Below are 6054 nucleotides of genomic sequence, written 5' to 3' on the forward strand. Positions count from 1 at the left end.
AAAAATGTGCCATAAAAATACTTGTGCCTCGATAATATTAATGAAAATCTATTAGCAGAAGCAGCGATATTTTTTTTAATATCTGAACCTATTATATATGAAATATCAGCAAATTTTTGGAGGTACTTACAATTAGAATATCTAAATTGAGTGCCAATTTAGTGATAGTCCAGGTGGGAAAGTTAAAATGTTGACATATCTATATTTTTAAGCAGTGTTAATTTTTAATAAAAATATATCGAAGATGAAAATAAACCATGGAAATCATAAAAAGTAAATAAAGTCAGGTTTTTATATCTATTTAAAAATTATAAATATAAAAGTAAGGAGAGCAATTCTGACGATTTGCTTCAATTCAATTTTGAAGATTTTACTGATTTTGTTTGTACTGATTTGTATGTACAACATATGAAACTTGCATTTAATGATCATAAATGTGCAAAAAGTTAATGAAGAAATATAAAAAATACGAATAAAGCACTTATAATATCTTAAATTTCGAAGTCTATTTAAAACAAAGCAATATTTTACAGTAATTTTTTCACGATTTTAGTGATTTTTAAAGTAGCTTCAGTTTGGTTTTCTAAGTAGTGTCTATGTACCGTGCAATTACATTTGAATAACTAATAAATCTAACAACAAGTACAATTTTAAGCATCAAAATCTACCAAATATCAATCTACAAGGAAATGACTTAAATGCTTAATATATACAATAAATCTTCCAACATACCGTCTCAAAAAATTTAGCCCGCGTCATTTTCATGTCTGTAGATCTTTTACGTAAATTTGACGTCATCTTGAGCACAGAATCTTAAAATATACATAAAGTGTCAAATATTCATCACAAAACACATTTCCTGATCACAATGTTTATAGTTCGATCGCCCAATCTATTATCATAATTGTGATGTCACATGTTTCGGTCACTCTATCACGAAGAGAGGCAAATTATTTGTTTAACACTTTTTTATCTGGAATATGAAAATTGACTCTTGTAATGGTAATGGTAATGGTAATACTCCAAATATGGTAATAATAAGATACACTAACAAAGAAATTACACATGCACTTAAATTCCTTTTTGTTAACATTGCACTCGATGTAGATTAAAATGTTACAATAAAAGAATTCAGGTGCATCGTAGAAATTTGGAAATAGTAATAAAGCAATTGTATGAGCTAGATGATTTTAAAAAATCACACTTTGCTTATAGAAATATAAGGAAATAAATTTTTAATAAAATTTATATTTCAATCTCTTTGTAAGAAAATTGTATGTAGGTACTCAATTAATATTAAAACCAAATAATTTGAGAAAGTACTTTAAAAAAATGTTTTTAACTTATTTATTTTTAACTTAATCATTAATTATCATAGCAAATTTATATAAAATTACACATTGTTCATAGATATAGCAAAAATTTAGTATATATTTTAAGATCATTGCATTTGATATTGTTTAAGTTGATTATGATTATAAACCATTTTTAGAATTTTTTGCACGAATCTCAAAGATTTAACAGCAATTTTATTAATATTCGTATTATTTGTTAATTTTATTACGATGTAGTATTTTATCCTTGATTCAATATAATCTAATTAATATAATCTAATATTAACTATAATCTAAATTTATTCATTAAAATCTAATAAATTGTATGTAAGTGCCCAATTAATATTAAATAATTTGAGGAAGTACTTTAAAAAAATGTAACTAACTTAATTATTAATTATCATTTATAACAAATTAATTATAATTATAAACCATTGTTAGGATTTTTTGCATGTATCTCAAACATTTAACAGCAATTTTATTAATATTTGTATTATTTCTTAATTTTATTACAATACAGTTTTTTACCATTGATTCATTTAAGATATGCTGCTTGGAACTTATTCATTAAAATATAATAAATTGTATGTAAGTACCCAATTAATAATAAATTAAATAATTTGAAGAAGTACTTTAAAACAATGTTTTTAATTCAATTATTAATTATCATTTATAACAAATTTTTATAAAATCACATATTGTTGGCTGCTTTGCAAAAATTTAGTATATTTTTTAAGTATGATGCTTTTGATATTGTTTAAATTGATTTTGATTATAAACCATTGTTAGGATTTTCTGCATGTATCTCAAATTTGTTCATCAATTTTATTAATATTTGTATTATTTTTAATTTTATTACAATCCAGTATTTTATCATTAATTCACTTAAGATATGCTGCTTAGAATTTATTCATTAAAATCTGAATAAAAAGTACTAATATAACAAAATATTACACAAGGTGAATATATAAGTAGAAACCATAAGCACTGATATATATTTAAGTGTTGAACAGACCAAAATAAATTTAATAGAATTGAAGTTGAGTTCAAATTACTTGAGACATATTATTTTTCTGACTTCACTTTTTAAAACATTTTAAAATCAAAATTATAAGCACAATTAAAACAAGACACTATACAAGTTACTAAATATATATGTAAGTCATGTGCATTGGAATATTACAATGTTTTTAAATTCCAAAAATTGAGCAAAACACACAATCGTTTTTCAATTACTATTTGAAATATCAATTACACGATGATTAATTTTTCACAATTACATAAAATACAATTAATTGTTTTTGAAACAACGATGTTATCGACCAACGCTCTTTTATCAGACTGAAGGCTCCTTGCGAAGAAGCAAATACACGATTCTCGAAAACTCTGATTATATATCTCATTATATACTGAAAGATTGAACAAACATGGCAAATACTCGTGCAAATATACAAATACACAGATTTATATATATATATATATATAAATGTGCAAAGACATGTGTATTTGTAGGATGTACAATTGCACAATAAATAAGCAAAGATTTTATTCTTAGCTGGTCTACTATGGTAACCAACTTCGAGTACCGTCACTAATTTTAACAGATTTAGTTTATTATACATTTCATGTATCCTAAAATCATAAAATATATGCATACACTAAAATTAAATCTATTATTATGATTATTTATTGCTTGTCTAAATTTTGGCATTTCAATTTTGGTTCCTATTGTCCTTGCTTCGACTATAAATTTTCAACCTTTCAAAAGAATAATTTAGGAGCAAATGATTTAAATTTAAATTTCTTTAAAAATATTCTAAAATATGGATTAATTGACTTAGACTGCTCACAAATATCAATTCTATAAAAAAATATTTTATGAAAAGGTCAGGTAATTTCAACAGATTGAGTCATCTTTTTAGAAATAATAAAATATACGCATTAACTAAAGTAAAATCATGTCCTTGCTGGAACTATAAACCTCTAACTTGAGTTATTTTGAGTAAATAAATTAGGTTTTAATTTCTCTAGAAATGGCCTTATTTGTGAATGCTTTTGGTCATATTTAAGAAGCTCCTCCTAGACAATTTATTGTTAGACAGTTCAGGTAAGAATAAAGTCAAACATAATATTTGGTTAAAATATTTAACAAACATATAACAAAATAACCAAATATTTCATCTCAGTATACCTAAAACAATTATTTAGTTTTTTTAAATAACAAAGCATAAATCCAAAAATGTGTAACAAGAACAAAAATGCATTTTACGAAGCACAGATGATAATAAAAGCTGGTTCTTGTCCTTTGAAATTTGAAGATTTAAAAGTCACGTTTTCCTTTTCAAACAAAAGCCAAGAAAATGATAAATGGTTTCTTGTTATTATATGTAACACTTACATGTGCAGTTCCTAATTTTGTCCTTAAAATTTGCACTAAACAATCTTTTCAATCGCTTCATATACAACAAAAATAGAATCAAAACCTGATCTCACCCTTTGAAACCAAAATAACTATGGCACTACCCCTAAATCTTATTTGCAAATAGACAAATATAAAACAAGAAATGTAAAACAATTTTGAACATGTAACAAAAAATAATCATATTCATTTTCAAATTAGATAATGGAAACCACTGAAGATGGAAACTAATACAAACAGTATACTGTGTAAATTCACAAATGAAACGAAAATAATTTAAGATAATATTTGGTGGTGCTTTTCAAGAGAATTTTATCTTGTAAAATATATAAACATATCTAAAAGTAAAGAATTTTCTTTTTAAAGGAAGAGAATATAAATTAACGAACAAAATGAAAGATAAAATCAAGAGATATCGTTATCATTTCATTTACTTATTTAAAATCTTAAATAATTGAATCGTGCTTAACAAATTTAATCTGTGTTAAAAAATAATATCACGTTTAAAAATAGCCATATTAAATCTAAATCTAAATATAACATTGCCGTCATATCTTATGATTTATCGGTTGATTGATCTTATTTAGTACATATAAAATAAATAGAAAATTTGTTCTAAATTGGAAAATATATTTCTTTACTCGGAATAGAAGTAATTTTAGGCAAAACTAATTATTCTACACATTTTTTTAAATATAATGGCAAAGTCAAATAAAAGTACCGAAAAATTTCAATAAAAATGGATTAGGAAACAGAATGACGAATTTGGCCAAAAGGCTAGTTTTTACATAGAAGTAATTTTATGTATGTTAGAAAATACAATTTTTCCAGACAAGTAATAATTCATATAGTGAAAAACTCAAATCTAAACAAAAAATCTGAATGAATTATTAATATTCGATAGAAAACCAATACAGCATATTTGGGCAAAAAATGAATTAATGAAGAAATGACTGATAACGACAATTTCAGGTTATAGTTTCTATGGAAGTCAAATAAAATTTTGTACAAAATTTTAAAATTTCACACACACGCATATATATATATATATATATATATATATATAATCAAAGAGGTAGGCATATGTATTAAGAACAGATATTACAATAATGTATGCATAACTAATATGTATTACACAACAAAGTTTGTGCTTATACTTTCATATAAACGCCTACGTTAAATTATGGGTATATAAATGTATATATATTTTATAACATTGAACTAAATCACTAGAACTTTATATTACTATCAAAACAAGATTACTTAATAACAGCAAAATAAATAAATCATATTTTTATCCACATTTTCTAATACTATTCTATATCCGGCCTATGGACAAGTTTATATATACTTACTACTGGATCTGCAGAAATTATATTGAAATAATTATTTAAATAAAACCATTATTTATGTGGATGATTAAAATAGTTAAAAATATGTAAAATTTTAACACACATAGAATAAAATATGATATATTTATTTTCTTTTTTCTATTATCCATTAAATAATTATGATAGAATTAGAGCGATTGTGACGCAAAATTTCCGATAGTTTAGAATTTGAAACATAAAATATAAAATGTTATGTCCGATATATATATATATATATATATATATATATATATATATATATCATATATATATATACATAGCTGGGCATTAACTCGTTAATCCGTTAATCGTTAATTAACGAAGTTAACATTCTGATTAACGGATTAACTTTTAAGTTAACTTTTAAAAATGTTAACGGACACGTTAACTTCCGTTAAAATGCGAGAAGTCCGTTAATCGTTAATCCAATGCCTACTATTTACCGCACGGCACAGCTTTAGCCAATGCCTTATTAAACGGCATAGAGAAAAGATTTGGACTACTCCTGAATGATGAACAGTGCCAACTTGCCGCGGCATTTTACCCAAAGTTTCGGTTAATGTGGCTGGAAATGTATGACAGCAGTAGAGTGGATGCAGTAAGAATGTGCATGGAAAAAAAGGTAGAAGATGCCTTACGGCAAGAAGCAGCGGAAAATTCCAAGGACAGAGATAGTTTAAGTGGCGGAGGGAGCAATGCGTGTAACAACGATGATGACGAGGAGGAAGACTTTTTCAATTCTGTCACTTAGTCTATAGATAAACCAAAGAGCTACAAACTCTTTAAAGAACTAGCTGTAAGTGGAATTCTGTCTTAAGGCAATTAAGGCGTTGTGCCTTAAGGCAAATTGCTGGTACTTTCCGTACCAAAAATTATTATTTTTTTAAAAACGATTAACATTTTTGAAAAAAATTTACTTCGAAAAATAAGA

This window comes from Ctenocephalides felis, unplaced genomic scaffold, assembly GCF_003426905.1.
Source record: "Ctenocephalides felis isolate EL2017-DRISC unplaced genomic scaffold, ASM342690v1 CF-g0.4_SCAFFOLD_00845, whole genome shotgun sequence".
NCBI lineage: Eukaryota > Metazoa > Arthropoda > Insecta > Siphonaptera > Pulicidae > Ctenocephalides > Ctenocephalides felis.